The sequence below is a fragment of the Crocodylus siamensis genome, chromosome 2 (genome assembly GCF_052110815.1).
Source record: "Crocodylus siamensis isolate JL-2025a chromosome 2, ASM5211081v1, whole genome shotgun sequence".
In the NCBI taxonomy this organism is placed as follows: Eukaryota; Metazoa; Chordata; order Crocodylia; family Crocodylidae; genus Crocodylus; species Crocodylus siamensis.
The window spans coordinates 125,080,726-125,097,667 of record NC_143396.1 but is presented as its reverse complement, the minus strand read 5'-3'; the positions used below and the strand labels follow the sequence as shown (position 1 = coordinate 125,097,667).

Sequence of the window (16,942 nt, the reverse complement as noted above, 5' to 3'; positions counted from 1 at the left end):
CAGATTCTTCTCTGAAGTACTGCAGCCTACTCAGTCATTCCCCAGGCTACATATAATTATGCATGCAATTATTCTGTCCCAAGTGCAGGACTTCACACTTGTCCTTGTTGAATCTCATCTCACTGATTGTAGACCATTTCTCCAGTTTATGCAGGCCATTCTGGAGCCCAGCTCTCCCCTCTGGAGTGTCTGCAATTCCACCCAACTTGGCATCATCCACAGATTCACTAAGTGTGCACTCAACCCCTTCATCCGAAGTACTAATGGGTTGAACAATACCAGACCCAGAACAGAACCCTGGAGAACTCCACTTGACACCATCTCCCAACTAGACACTGAGACATGCAGGACCACTTACCGAATACATTGATCAAACCAGTTATGTAACTACCGTATAGTACTTCATCCAGTGTGCATTACCTTAGCTTCTTAATGAAGTTGTCAGGGGAGACAGTGTCAAAAACCTTGCTAAAGACAAGGTATACCACATTTACCACTTTCCCCTCATCCACAGAGCCTGTCACTTTATCATAGAAAAAATCAGATTATTCTTTGTGAATCTATGCTGACAGTTTCTGATCACCTTGTTCTCCTCTAGGTGCTTCACAATGGATTCCTTGAGAACTTGCTTCATGATCTTTTTGGGCATAGAAGTCAAGCTGACTTGACTGTAGTTCCCCAGATCCTCCTTCAGCGATCCAAGGAGTGTCATTTTAGGACAGTCTTCTGAAAAACAAACAAAAAAACCCAAGGGGACAAGGAACCTAATTTGCTTCAAAACAGAGCTAGATTAGTAGGATAGAGATTTTCTTGGCGCAAACATCAGTGCACCTGATACATGAATTCATATATTTACTAACCCATAATAGGCTTGAAAAGAAACTGTGGGAAGTGCTTCCAGCCAAATGCTGGCTACCAGTAGGGGCCAAGAAGATTTCCCAGCCCCTCTCACCTCCCCCCAGTTTTGCTTTATTTGGTCTCTGGGTTGTTGTAATTTTTGTGTTTGTTTTTAAATTTTCCTTTGAAGCACAATAGCTAGAAGTAGGAGTCTGGCTAGGGTGTGCTGCTGTCCTATCAGTATTTTAGAAATTTATCAGGTACTGGAAGGTCTTGCTCATAATCAAACCAATTGCTAGATCTGAGGTCAGGAAGGAATTCTCCCACCCCAGTCAAATTGACTAGGACTGTGGGGCTTTCTGCCTGCCTGTGTAGCACAGGTCATGATCTTTCGGGCATATGTAAACCTATGAATTTCCCTTCCATTGCAGTGGCCAGTGTTGGCAGCATTCTTGTCTCCCCTGCTCTTTATCTGTGACACTTTGTAGGGTTTTTTCCCTCTCTCTTTTTCCTCCTAACCCTCACCCCTGCCCCTTTAATTTGATTAGTCTCTTTCTCTTCCTTGAGCTCCCTACCTCTCTGTGGCATCAAGGTACCTTTAACTGAACATAATGCAGGTACAGGCTTATTATATTCATGCACAGAAAGACAAGAATTTGATTGCAGATGTCCAGCTGTTAGTCCATGGGTAGCCAACATGGGATTAAGCTGCAGCCACCAGGCTCTTGGTCTAGGTGCCACTCCTTTGTCACTCTCCTGGTGCTGTTATCAAAGTCTCCAGTGTCCCCTTCTCTCTTCCAGTTTCTGCCTCCAGCTCCCTGCCCCTGGTGGGAGGGCCCAAGGAGACCACAGCCTGATGGTGTTGGAGGAACTGGGCCCCCCATGCAGTGCAGCACCCCAGGAAGGCCCCATGGTGGGGGGGGGGCACATCCACTGCGATGAGGGGGGTGGAGGCTACATCATGCAGCATGTGGCTTAGTAAGCAGGCAGCCCTCAGCCACTCAAAAGTTGGACAGCCCTGGGCTTGATCATGAAAGATTGGCCCATAGCATTTCTATATAGGTATTCCAAAATACATTGGTCTTTTTTAGCTACCATATCATTCTGGCACGTCCAGTCTCTCCAGCCTAAAAATATGGCAGATTTCTTCCTCCTATTAAGTACGGCTTCCATTTTATTTTGTCCCATGCTCCTAGCCTTCATATTTGCAAGGATAATGTGTTATTTTCAGCATATATTACTTGTCTCTTTGGGTCCCACTCTTTCTCTGTACTTACATTACAGATTTGCCCAGGTCATTTGCATTTGTAATTTCTATTACTGAGATGTTACTTCTTTCTTCCAGGCCATTAATAATGTTATTTAAACCCAAACCAACTTAATTACATTGTTACCAACAGCATGTCTTTCTCATTTCCACCACGCTAAGCATATTTCCATTTACTATTTTTTCCACTTCCATTCACTTTGTAGAGCATAAAATAGAGTTCCAATCCAAGCCAATTTTGAATCAATTTAGTTAATGAATTATTGTAAGATAGTGGATGAAATGCTGCAGTTAAAGCCAGATATATGAGCTCTATTGTATTACTTTCCCTTCATCCAATAAAATTATAAACCTGTCCTAAGAAAACAATCAAATTCATCTGGCATGATTTAAATTTCATAAACCCAGCACCAACATATGCATATTTCATCTGCATATTTACAAATCTTCTGCAAAATTCAGTCTTGATTTAAATGAGGATTATTCCCACTGAATTCAATGGGACTTCCATCAATGTTGTGCCTTTTCTTCAAATAAAACACATAAATAAAAAGTTGTTCCATTATTTCATGACACAACAAAGCTATAAATTTATCAAATAATATATGAAAGGACTGGGGTTTATACTTCCTCAAAGTGACCACACTCAGGTTGGTTCCTTTTTCAGAGTTGTCCAAATTGCATTGTAGCTATGACAAACCCTGAGATAGCTCTCATTAAAACAAAATATAGTTTCTGTACAGACCTGGATTTCCTGATTTTGTTGCTAGATCAGGGAAGGTAGGTCAGCAGCCTTGGCACTGAACTGTTACAGGATTATAGCCAGTTCAAATTTTGGCTGCCTGAATAAAATGAATTACAGATTTCTGCCCCAAAGAGTGTTGATTTTTCCATTGTAGGATCCACACTGCTTTTTAATTTCAACATGTTTTTAAATATCATACTAATGAAGAAATCTTTCAAATCTGCAGAATGTAATTCATTTTCAGATTCCATCCATCCACATCTACCTCATACAATTCAGTTTTTCATCACTGTATTAATTCCTTCTTCATGGGTTCTACATTGTGTGTGGTATATTATCCCTATCATACCAGCATTCCATCCAAAACAATTGATCCCCAAGCAGAACATGTGTAAGCACACTCAAACTACAGGTTAAGTTTTTGAGTACAAAAGAAAAAGAAGAAAGAGTTGGCAAAGAAGGGAAGAATAGGGAGACGTGGATTTCATGGGAGTAGGACAGAGGGAAAAGCAGAAGAAAGAAGGTGATGAGGTGGTAAAAGAAGCAGAGGGAGGAATTTGAAATAAGGAAGATGAGCCTCAGCCTTCTCTCTTTTCTTCCCCATTCTTGTGCATAACATACCCTGAAAATCCATTCATTAGTTGTCCCCAAATCCAGATCTGTCTGCTCTTTTTCCTTCTGTAAGCATGATTTCTCCTTTTATCTTCTGTCACTTTATCAAAAGAAAAAACGTAAAATCCAAAGAACCTGGAAGAATAGAGGACAAGAGCATTGCTATGCTACTGTGTGATAGAGAACAGGTAGAGACAAAGTTGTACCTTGGAGGGCTCCAATCCACTGACCCCCACCTCTAGCAAAGGCTGGACAAACCCCAGACTGGAGCTTCCTTCCCTTCCTTTCCCCCTCCCATCCTGAAGACAGCACTGGAGCTGGGGGGGAGGGGCAGGGAAGGGAGGCTGCAGATATGCAACTCCTCCTGGATCTGCTCCGAAGTGGAGCTCGATTTCCATGCCTCCCCCCCGGAACCAACAGTGAACAATTGGGTTGAGGGGTCGCTGTAACTCATGGCACTTTCTGTGAAGCACCATGAGTTACAGTAGGGAGTTGCACATCTGTCAGTTCCCCGTGTTTCAAAATTGCTGAAACTAACTGTTTCACATAAGAAATGGAACCATTTTTTCTTTACATTTTTTAATTTGTTTTTGTTTGGTTTTAAACCAAAAAACTGGCAAAGACTAAGTGAATTCACAAAACTCTTCCTTCATTGCCAAATCTATATTTTCCCACCAAAATGTCACTGCTGCACTGGAGGTTATAGTATATCCATTAAACTAGGAAAAGGTACACACAGGGCATGGCTACCTGAGATGCTTAACTGCACAGTAGTGTAGTTTACTGCTCAGTAAGCATGTGCGTCTACACATGCACACACTTACTACACAGTAAACCTCACTAATCACAAGTAAATTTAATACCTGCAAATGCAAGTAGCAATTTTACTTTAGATTAGCAACAATGCTGTAGCGCTCATGTAGAACCCTGACTGGAGGCAAGTCTACTCCTGGTCAGCTGTCCGCCAGGGAGTGAGAGAATGCTCCCTGCCCCAGGAGCTGCCTGCTGTCAGGGCAGGCTCTCCCCAAGGGACCTCCCCATGTGAGCCTCAAGGGACTTTTTTAAAGTCCCCAAAGTAGGTGAGAATTCCTCCTTCCTTCCCCTCTGTGTTCAGAAGAATGTCCCTTCCCCTCTTTTCCCCTTTCCCTCCTCTGCAGCCTGCTACTGCTGCTTTCCCTGCTGTCCTGCAAACAGGGGAAGCTTCAGAGCTGCTCCTACCTACTCCAGCCAGTCTGTGCAGGAACTGGGCTCAGCTGAGGATAGCCACAACAACAGCAATGAGCAGGGAGTTCCCCTTCTCTGCACCTGCTCCTGAAAGACTGGGCAGGGTGGGGAACCCCCGGCCATCACCACTGTCATGATCCCAGGTAAACCCAGGACCTGCACATTCCAGTTGGAGCAAACAGGAGCAGCTCTGAAGTTTCCCCCACCACTGGGACAGCACAGAAAGCATAAGCAGGAGAGGAGGCAAGAGAGAAGGGGGAAAGGGATATGGAAGGGGTAAGGAGGGGATATGCATCCCAGCATGCAGTGGAAGTGGGGGATTCATACCTTTGGAGACTTTTTAAAGTCCCTGGAGGCTCCCATAGCATGGTCTGCCCACACTGGTGGGGCAGCGGAGGGGGAAAAAAAGGGCTGGGGGTGCAGCCACCCTGGTAGCTTAGACTGCTGCTCCTGCACCCCACTTTGCCAAATCCTGGATCCACTCCTAGGTACACAGGTAATTTGCTATGTGAAGCTGTGTACTCTGGTAGGCCATATGCTTGTTTTCTGTGTTATGTAACCACACCTGCCATTACATCTGTGCTTGTATCTCCTAGAACAGTGGTCTCCAAACTTTTTTGATCGCGCACCCCTATCAGTAAAAAATTTTTGAGCACGCACCCCCAATATATGTTTATTTATATAAATATACATCTAAATAGAAATTCTAATATTTTCTTCCTGTGCCCCAATGGACCGTCTTGCGCACCCTCTGGGGTGCACGCATCCCGCCTTGGAGACCACTGTCCGAGAAGACACATAGTATAGTTGAGATAATGACTCATTTACTACTACATTTTTCTACCCTTTTGCATATACCTTCTCCTAACTTTAGAAGTCTAATTAACTTTCAGCAGTATTCTTCTAGTATTATCTCCTTCCTTTACATTTGATTATTAAATTCAGACCTGAACTTAAGATATAGATCACAGCTAGGTTATGGGAGTTACATTAGTATATGGTCAAATATTTTCCCTCTTCTACTTCCCTAAAATGAGCCACCAGTAGTGCTATGTATAATGTTTAGAAGGTATAAAGAAAATATCCAAATTTGGTAGGTTTAAATCAGACTGGATCTTTAATAAAAGGCTGAAGGGTCCTAGCCAATGCACCCTGATAAAATTCCTACAGCTATTACCATTCCTTGTACACTTTATTTACTGCATCCTCCATCTTAGGACAGACCTAAATCATTTCCATCCCTTCAGGGATATTTTTCTTCAGCCTCTATTGTCCTTCCTTTCTCCTCTCACAATCATTTATAATAAATAGGTAACATTACTCTTAATGACAGAACGTACATCAGTCATAAACACTGCATTATCCAAATGTATCTTGTATGTTAATGTCTAATTTTCTCTTATTCATACTGTAAATATTCTTCAGGAAAGATTATCCATGTAAACTTATGGTTCAAGCTGGGACCAATAAAATACAGTAGATATAACAGACTTGTAGTATTTTGTATAAAAAGTATTTCATGGATTTATTTTTCACATAAACCATCTGAAGTATGTTATGGTATTACTATAAATGATATACTGAGAGCTGAATGAAGTAACAAAGTAATAAAATAATGGAACCAGAAAATATAATTAGAGGCAAGGAAAAGAAAAGTAAAATATCTTCAACTGAAATTTGCAAAACAAGATTCATGAAAACAGAGGGTAATTATATGTTATAATAGCAAAATGATAACATAATACAAATGTTTTACAGCCAGTTGAGATAACTCTATTTTGGACCCCATTATGATAGGTAAAGGTTAATTAATCTCTGGTGATTACCTATGGACCAGTATTCATGACCTAATTACATTCAATATGGGTAAAGAGAAGACAGTTGCAACCTACTCAGTATGTCTATCTTTCTGGCTTCATACTCTATTAATCTATGAATATATGAACAGAGGGAAAGGTACATGAAGACTGTTCCAAATGGCAGAATCTGTAGAAAAGAAGGTTGAAATAGTGTTGAGGAGGAACAGAGAGGTATAGTACTAGACAAGCAAAGGAGTTGGGAAAAGAGGAGAAAAAAAAAGAGTCCTCAAAATAGCAAAGGGTGACATAAGCCACTGAAAGGTTTAATAAAAGAGGACATATTTTTTTAAATGGATCCCAAAATGAGTAATGATTCTGTAGATTTTTTTTAAAGACTGGAGAAGATGTGCTACATTTTGGTAGCAATCAAACTGAATTGCTTCAAATTCTGCTTTCTCCTCCTGGAAGGAAAATATGTTTAGGGGGGAAAGAAACCCACTAGCCAGCTGCAAAGCTGTCAGATAATGTAAACCCAATAGCCACCCCACTATCACATATTTTTCTTATAAAGCCCCATTACTTACCTGTTTTGATCCATAAGGTAGCAACTTGAATAAGTCAACAACTCTGGTTGTTTTACAGCAACCAGAGTTGTCACCAGGTGTCTTCCTGTAATCTAATGCCGTGTAGACCCCAATTCACTGAAGCACTTCAGCGCATGTATATCCAAACATGTGTTTAAACCTGTTTCAGATCATTTCATCTGCTTCTTCAGACCTTGCCTGGCAGGTCCTTGGGTTATCAGTTTCAAGCCTTTGGTTACTGAGAAAGCTTTTAGCATGACTTGATAATAACAGAGAGGGGAAAAATGCACCTGATGGGGCACTTACTAATACTGCCACAGTCATGATTATTTTTGCTGAGGCTTGAGTAGTACTAGTACCCATAGAAAGACAACTTTATTTGGAGGGGGCAAAGTTTTTTCCCCTCCCTCCATTTTGTTATCAGCTCTAAAATGAGAAATCCCTAAGATCCTACTCTCTCTCCCTCCCCAAAGAAGACAAAATCAAAACCACTGGTTATTTCCTGAGTCCAAAATAAATAACAGCTAACACACACATCAAGATTTTTGCCAATTTTAACACATCATACAGTATCTCTAGCCACTGTCCCTTGAGCTCTCACTCCTTTTGTTTAAGCTCTCCTTAGCACACGTTTGAGAGCCACTGACCACGTGGATGCTTCAGTGACCTTCAGCTTTCACCTCCACTGGGATATGCATGTTTAAATTTTGCAAGGCAATAAGAAAAATCACTGAACATAATAATATAACAACCTTGCATACACACACGTATGCTGCCAAAAGACAAAGCTGAAAATTCTTGTAGTGCCTAGACCAGTGTTTTGAACAAAGCCTAATTAAAGTCAGGAATCTGTGTCCATATTTAGACACCAAATTTATCCAATTAATTTCAAATATTTTGGGTACCCAGCAGCTCTTATTTAAATTAGGCCACTTTTATATACTGGTAGATGTGTAAAAATGTGTCCTGAAGCTTAAACATGGGCACCTTTTTTTTCTTTTCTTTTTTTTTACAATTTTGTACTTTGCCTGTCAGAAAACCAACAAAATTGTTAAATTCTACTGCCTCCAATATGAAGAAAAAACATGAACATTACTATATACTACGTGTAACTGGTATATAGTACATATAGTGCTATAGTACATATAGTGCTATATACTATGGTATACTATGTAGTATAAGTGTTATAATATATAGTACTATGCTAGTTAATATATGTAAATAGCAAGACCTCTAACAAGTGTGATATCTTATTCACTGTGGAACAATATCACTCCTTGCTGACTTGTAGTATTCTTCTCTGGGTAGCTTGTTCCAATGATCGACCACTATCATAGGTGGAAAATTCCTCCTAAGTTCCAACCTAAATTTCCTGTGCTGCAGCTTGAGGTCATTGCTCCTAGTCCTGTGCCCTATGGTCACCAAGAACAGACTATCTCCATCCTCTCCATAATCTCCCTCCACGTGTTTGAAGACTATTATTAACAGTCTTCAACCACAATTTTCAAATCCCACCTCAGTCTTCTCTTCTGCAAGCTAAATACGCTTAGCTCTTTCAGCCTTTCCTTATAAGTCATGCTTCCAGTCTATCCACATCTTTCTTGAAATATGGGATCCCAAATTGGACACAGTACTCCAGATGAAGCCTCACCAGTGCTTAATAGAATCAAAGAATCACTTTGCTTGATTTGCAAGAGATGCTCCTATTAATACAACCTAGTATTCTGTTAGCTTTTTTTTTGGCAACAAGAGCATATTATTCGCTCATATTCAGATCATAGTCTACTGAAACCCCACAGGTCCATCTTTGCAGTACCATAGACAAGCCAATCATTCCCCAGTTTGCATTTGTGCTTGCAATTATTTCATTCCAAATGCAGAACTTTGTATTTGTCCTTATGAAATGTCATCTGATTGATATAGGACTAGTCTAGGTCATTCTGGATCCTAGCCCTATCCTTCAAAGTGTCTGCAGCTCCATGCAAATTGAAGCCCAGCTCTATCCAACTCTGAAAATGTGCTAAGCATGCACTCAATCTCATTGTACAGATCATTAATGAAGATATTAAAAATACTGGACCCAGGATAGACCCCTGGGAAACTCCACTCAATACCTCTTCCCAGTTAGCTTTTGGGCTGCTGATGACTATTCATTGAACAAGATGATCAAATCAGTTCCATATTCATTTTACAGTATTTTCATCTAGTCTGTATTTGCTTAATTTATTAATAAGAAGGTTACAGGAAACAGTGTCAAAAGCATTGCTGAAGTTATAAAATTTCACTTCCACTTTTCTCTCCCATCATGGAGCCTGTTACCTTATCATAGAAAGAAATCAGATTGGTCAGGCATGACTTGCTCTTGGTGAATCCATGATAGTTCTTCCTGATCGCCTTGTTCTCATCTAGGTGATTTGAAATAAATTTCTTGAGCATCTGCTCTATGATTTCTCCAGGTATTTGAAAGACTTACTGATCTCTTAAGTCCTGGATTCTCCTTTTCCCCTTTTTTAAAGATGGGCATTGTGGACATTTATAAATGTGCTCCAAGGATGAGGGTGGAGGTTACTTTAATTAGAGTGGCTTTGAGAACTGCTCTAATTAAAGCATCCAGAGTGTCTTATGCTTCAAAATGGCAGTGGGGGTATTTTATCTAAAGCACCTTTGATGAGCTTAGATAAAGGGCTTCTTCCACCATTCTGAAGCATGGGGACGCTGATACACGAGACTTGTAGGCTGACTGTAGCACCATGGTCCATGCAGACTTGATTAATCAAATCTGCTCTGTTGTGCTGTAATTACAGTGCATCAGAGCAGCCTCTGAACTCATAGTTTCATAGTTTCTAGGGTCGGAAGGGACCTGAGCAGATCATCTAGTCCGACCCCCTGCCATGGCAGGAAAGAATACTGGGGTCAAACGACCCCAGCAAGATGTTCATCTAACTCATGTATAGGCACCCTATATTTGCTCTTTTCCAATCATCTGGGACTACACTCAACCGCCACAGGTTCTTGAAGAAGATCGTCAATGGCTCTGAAATGATCTCAGCCAATTTCTTTAGTACTGTAGGTTACATCCTATCTGGTTTGAGAGCTTATTGCATCTGTATCCCGTAATTTGTTTTTTCCAGTACTCTACTCCAGGAGTTTCAAAGATATGGCCTGTGGGATGGATCTAATCCAGAGAACCCCATCTTTTGGACCTGAGTGTTGCCCCTGGAATTGTCCCTGTGTGCAGAGATTGGGACACACACCGCACATGGTGCCTGCCCCAGCTGGTCCAGAACTGGACTGTATGCAGTGTCTGCTCTAGCACGACTGGGATCCATGCTACACATGGTGCCACCCACCCCTCCCCATGGCTGGTCTGGGGCACAAGCAGAACCTGTGACAGTGGGTCCATGAACCATACTGCATGCAGTGCCGCACGCAACCTGGGTCTTAGACCAGCTGGAATGGGCATCACGTGTGGTGCAGTCCTGGACCTGGGGTGAGGGTGCTGCATGTAGTGTAGGATGCAGACTGCCTGGGGTGAGTGCTGTCTGTACTGTAGAACCTAGAGCGGGTGCTGCAGGTACTGGATATGGCATTGAGGTGGGGGGAGGGTCCATGGGCCTGACCCAGCTCATGAACCAGCCCCAAGCCCTCACCTAGCCCACCGATGAGTTTAACACCCCAGGTCTTGGCTGTTTGTTTCCTTCTCTGTCTTTGCTGTAAACTGTACTTGTCATCTAGTATCTGCTTTTTTGTGAAGACTGAAGTATAAAAGACTTTCAATACTTCAGCGCTCTCTGCATCATCCATAACTAGATTGCCTTCTGCATTCACTAAGGGACCTACCCTTTCCTCAATCTTCCTCTTACTTCTGACATATTTGTAGAGTCACTTTTTCTTATCTTTTATGTCCTTTGCCAATTCCAACTAAAATCATTCTTTGGCCTTCCTGCCTTCCTGTTTTTCTGCCTGCATGCCCATGTAATATTTTAATACTCTTCCCTGGTACTATGGCCAAGTTTACATTTTTCATAAGATTCCTTTTTGTGTTTCAGCTAATTGAAGAAAAGATCACTGTTTAGTCAGGCTTGTCTCCTGTTGCACTTCCCATTCGTCCACTGCATCAGGATAGCATACCCCTGTGGCCCTAATATGGGCTCCATAAACTACAGCCAGCTGTTCTGGACCCCTTTTCATCTTAGCATTAGTTTGATCCACATGTTCAGGTCTACATGGTCCTCTCTAACTGTTGTTGCACTTGTAGATACAAGTCACTGCCTCTATTTTCTGGGCAAAAAGCCATCTCTGTAATTCCTGCTTCTGTCTCTGGCAGCAACTTCTGCAGAGGTGCACTAAAGAAACTTCTCCATATAACTCAGCAGCTGTCAGTCCTGGCTTTTAAGATAAACAGGACCCATACCTTTACTAGAACAGCATCAACAGGAGAGACTGAGAACACCCTCACTCCTGAATACTTGTGTGGCCCACTGATGAGAGCACACCCGGAGATGTGACTTAAATCCTCTCAGGAAGAGAAGACAACTGAACAGGATTTTCCTTGTCCTTAGCGAGTTCTGTAATCATTAGGTTATTGGATGAAAGGGGGAGTTTCATGAAAAGTAACAGGCACAGTGATGACGAGAGCTTCAGGCAACAAAGCATGTTCAATAGTGTGTAGACTTCCTAACTTAAAAATGTTACATCCTCCTGATCTATTATTAAGGTAAAAGGTAAGGTAAATGGTGCATATAATTATGTCACTCTTGTTGTTTTATTTTCTGTGTACCACAGCTTTACAAATTTGTTGGAATAACACATATTTGTAGACAGAGTAGCCATTTTGTTCCCAAAACAATGCATCCGATTACAGAGGAGATAACACTGTGGTCTCTGGTGGAGATTTAACTTTTGCTTTTTTCCTCATTTGATGGCCCTTTAAGATAAATTATTCAGACTTTGAGCAAGTGGTTGCTCTTTACATACTTCAGACGGTTTATGTGAAAAATAAATCCTTCATCTTGCTGTCCAGACCATGTTCTTCTTCCTTCTCCTTTCAACTTAACCTAGCCTCCTATGTTCTGTTGATCTCTTTGTGCTGTCAAGAAGTTGTTGCCACAGCACTGAGCTCTCAGTAGCAGATAATCTCTGTCTTCTCTCACCATAAATTCTGCAGCCTGAAAACCATAGTCTTTGTATCTTCCTCTTCCTCATTGGGTCTGAAACTATCTCAGAGTCTTAAACTAGGGAAAAGAGTTTGAGAGTACCCTGGAAAATGTTTCATTCATTCTGTGCAACTTGAAATAAAAGCTATCAACTCATACTTTGTTCCCTTCACTGATCTCTAACCAAGCAAATCTTTTCTATTTTCAAATAAACTAAATGATTGATTAATTTTACTTTCCAATTTTTTTTTTGGCGGAAGAGAGTGGATTAGGCAACTGAAGTGCTGGAAGATTGAGCATGGTGTGCAAGAAGGAGCAGGGAAATCGCCTCAAGTCTTGTGACAGAGGAAGTTATAAATGACTGAAGAGAGTTTGCCAGTTACAAGGGAAGCAAAAGATGACCAATGTCAAGAAAACAGACCATCTGGAATTTTTCCTGACTGAAAAGTCCTAGGCTGTTACTCTCCAACAATGAAACAAAATATATTCGTCAATAAACCAGCTGGTATACCACTGGGTTTGCCTTACTCAGAGTGGCCATATTTTCCTGTGTCAAAATGGAACTCCATTCACCCCCACGCCCCAGGTCACCAGCGTCCTCAGCTGTTCCATGCTCCAGTCTCAGCTAAGCACGCAGGAGAGTGAAAGTGGGTTGTACGGCCAACTTAATCTTACGTAGCTCCTTGAACTGTCTTAAACTGTGTTATAGCAAGCTACCTGTTAAGAGGAGTTATTAATTTTTTCTCCATCTATTCAGCATTGCAAAACATGGTTGAGAGACAAATAGGTGAGAGTGCAGAAAAGGGAGACAAACCTGATGGTGCTACATCTGCCCGAATATTTTGTAATATACCAGCTAAAAGCTGACCAAATATTTTGTAATATACTTTATAATAATTGTGGAAATGGCTACACCTGTCTTACCCTGCTGTGATGCTGTATCTTCCCCTGATTCTCCATGTAAGGCTATTCCATCTCACTGTACCCCGGGTGGAGCAGGATGGGCTGTGAAAATTGCTCCCAGGGCACGCAGGTCCGAGCTGCACCCTGGCAGCTCTGGTTTGGCCCTGTCCTGTGCACTGGGATCTGCGAGCCCTGCTGGGGGGGGCAGGCAAGAGAGCCTAGCCCCCTCCCTGCAGTAGGTGCTGCACCCAGCTGCTGTGCACAGGCCTGCGGGGCTGGAGTCGCTGCCTGGGGGTGCAGGACTCCCAGCTCTGACCCCAGGCAAGGTGGGAAGTGCCAGGGTCAGGTCCCACACCCACATCTGGCTCCACACCACTCCCTCCTTCCCCCAAATGCCAGTGCCGCGCCCCCCACACCCTGCACCCACTGACAGCTCCCCCCGCTTTGCTTCCTCCTGCAGCCCCAAAAGCGGACGATGGGCTGTGCTGTGCCCCTCCCCTAGTCCCAGTCTTACTCTGTCACTGCTGATTTTTCCTGATTTAAACTGATTTTTTTCCTTTTTCTTCCTTTTACACCAATTTCATCCCAGTTTTTGTTTCAAAGATAAACCCTGAAAAATTCTCCAATTTTTTTGTGTTTAAATAAAAACCGAGAATGCAGAACACTATCTATTTGCTACCCATCTAAACTATGCCACTTCAAGAAAACCATGTAACTTAGAGCAATTCTGCCTTGGGCTTTTTGAATGTCTGTATCTAGCTTTTTAGACTCCTGGAACCCACTCCTTAGACTTGAGGCATCTCTTGGAAAATTCCATGTCTTAGGTTTTACTTAATTTTTGGCTACAGAAAAATTATATTACAATTCTTCTATTGCAAAGTACTCAGAAAGACCAGAACAGGTCAGAATGTTTTTGACACAATGGGTTCCTATTTGAAATCTCTGGATTTATCTTGTGAATCATATGCAAGTGTTTGCATACCTAGCAATGCTAATATTGAGCAGCAGCCTGCAGCACCCTCAGAAAGATCTCATGGCACGCCAGGGAGCCAGTAGTACCCTGGTTGAAAATGAATACTCTAATCACACCGATACATGGTATTCTTACCAAATGTTCTTCGTCTCACTGTGCCAAAGACTAGAGATTACTGAAGACAGATAAACTGTAAGCAGCATGGAACAAAGTTGATGCATGTGAAGGTAGCCCATTACCCGTTAGGGAACAAAGCAGGGAGAGGTGGTGAGACGAGACAGTGGGCTTGTGAAAATAGAGGCGTGCTGTTGACTATCGGTTGTGATTAGCAGTGGCCATGCATTTTCACTGCAGTTACCTCAGGTAAGGTTCTTTCGTATGAAAAAATGATGTCCATATCTTTATCTTTGTGCATGTTGGCGTTCTTGTTGATTTGGGGGCTCTTGGCCATCAGAGACATTACCAGGGAACACTACATGCCTCAGGTAAGCAACACATGGGATCAGCAAGCATCGAGTCTGAGTGATCCTGAAACATGGAGTGCCTGCTTCCCTAGGGGCATGAGTATGGCTGAGATATGTTGATATGTGAGTGCACACTAGGTTAAGGAGAAAATCTCCAGTTGAACCCAAGTTAATTTCCAGTAAAGATGTACCTGTAGTTCCAGGCATTACCACAAGCAGGAAACAGATGTGAAAATTACCAGAAGCCCTTGGAAACAACAGGAGTGGATAAAATGTAGGTGAATCGTGTTTGCCACTAGCATCCAGTCATGATGAGGCATTGGTTGCAGCCTCCGCAGAGACCAGCTGTCCTTTTTAACTGCACTGTAATTTTTCATGCACAGCTGTTGAAATGTGGGCTGTGGTGGGACAGCTTCTGAGATTAAAGAAAGATGGGTCTGCAGAAGGCCCAATATGAAACCCCCTCATCCTCACCAACATCCTGAGTTGGTGAGTCACTGCTTCCTGGAGGTGAGACCCTCTTGTTATGCACCACTGACTGAGATGATGAACAAGAGTCAAACTCATATACATGCTGAGGCCTTGGGCACTGCAGCACTTAGAAGCCCTCCCCTGAAGCCGAGCATCTGTTTTTGAGCTCAAAGGTGGTCAGGAATACCAGAACCTGAAATAAGAAAATAATTTACAATGCTTAGTCTTCATCTGCCTCACTGAACTTTGTAACACACACTCTGAGCATGTGAGGAAAACCTTGCTTTCTACCCTCCACACAAAAGAACATTTCAGGAGCCTGTGTATTGATTTTTCCAAATGTTAATAAGAAAAGACTGGAAGTAGCTGACCATTTTCAGAACATTTCCAGTCTACACTGACTGGAATAGTTTCTCCTTTCTACTGGCATGTCCTGGTGAAAGACGAGGCAGGGTAGCACAAGTCTTCATAGGCACCAACCTACTGTGGTATGCCCTGTATTACTATATGCCCACGCTTCAGAAAGTTCTTGTCTTTTTTCTGAATATTTTGGATACTTCTTCCTGAATGCCTTTTTCTTTCTTAATTTCCAGGACAGCATAGGGGAAGTATATGACATTTTATGTTTTTGGTCTTACTGAGGAGAATGTGCATTACAATGTGCGAGGAAGAGAATAATTTACCCAAGAATTTTTTACAGAGATGACCAGACCATCTTATCAGCAACAAAAGTAGGAGGATGTGGAACTTTCAGAGTGACTTGTTTTTCTTGCCTGAGTTCAGAAGGGAAACCGGTAGTGATTCATGGTCTAGTCCTGGCTTTCTATGGCTGTACTTGTCCAACTACTGTTATATAGACTGGGGTTTTGTCTTTCTTCTGATTGCCTTATTAACAAAACAACAACACAGTTTATACCAGGAGTTTTTTTGCCCACCCTGGTGAGGCCATATAGGTAAATATATACAGAAAATCCATTACCACTCAGGGCATCACAATTGCTTCATAACATGTACATTCAGTCCAAAAAAAAATCTCTATTGGGCTCTCACCTAATCATGCAATTCTGATCCTATCCAGTAGTGTCATAAATATTGTACTGAAGAAGTGAGCCTGCTCAGTATAATCTTCATCTGAAATATCAATGATATTCTGCCATTATATAAACAATAAAATAGATTTATTTATTTGTGCAAGACAGTTTTATAAGGTAGATTTTTTTATCTTTTAGATTTAACTAGAGATGGGGCCCAGGCAGTGAAGCTCTGATCTGGATCTTGACCAAACTTTCTCAACATACAGAAATAGACAGAGCCAGGGTTTTAGTTTAGCCCCATATGTATTTGTATAAGACCAATCTTGCTTGCAGAATAATGTCAAGCCTTTTCCATTCAGATAGCAATGGTATTTTTTCTAAGATGCTATAAAATCTGGAACCATAAAGTCACCTAGTTTGTGAGATATGTCTGGCTTGACATGAAAGTAAGAGAAAAGATGAACAGGTAGAGAAAATGGCATTGCAGAAAGTATCTTTTAAGAAGTTTTCAGTCATGTATATCTACTTCCTCATATGGTTTCCATTCCAAACTTAAATTGTGATTCTGAGTGGGAAACATATCTGTAAAAATAATGATATGTGACTATACATGGAGCATTGCAAGTTTCATCTGCATTTACCGACAAAAATTAAGGTTCTAATAATGCAGCAATGCAAAATCAATGGGCTGTTAGCAACAAAAGGGAGCACACTCTGTCCTGATCTGCAGTTACATTCTGATTCCAAACTCTTTACTCCTGCTGATGACAAACAGAAAGACCACAGTTTAATTACTGCCAAATAAACTCTGTGGCTCAGCCATCTCCTTGTAGCATCTATAACTAGGGTAAAAATATGTTCCAGTTTAGCTGG

The 16,942-nt window shown here is 41.8% G+C and overlaps 1 long non-coding RNA gene across 1 annotated transcript in view; it reads left to right on the top strand.

The window, feature by feature from the left end:
• Positions 1-12,740, top strand: part of LOC149870720 (uncharacterized) — a 40,735-nt gene extending 27,995 nt beyond the window's left edge. Inside the window, exon 2 of the long non-coding RNA XR_016440488.1 lies at positions 12,485-12,740. This is a non-coding gene — a long non-coding RNA (uncharacterized LOC149870720). The remainder of the gene's footprint in view (positions 1-12,484) is intronic.
• The last annotated feature ends 4,202 nt before the right edge of the window (positions 12,741-16,942 follow it).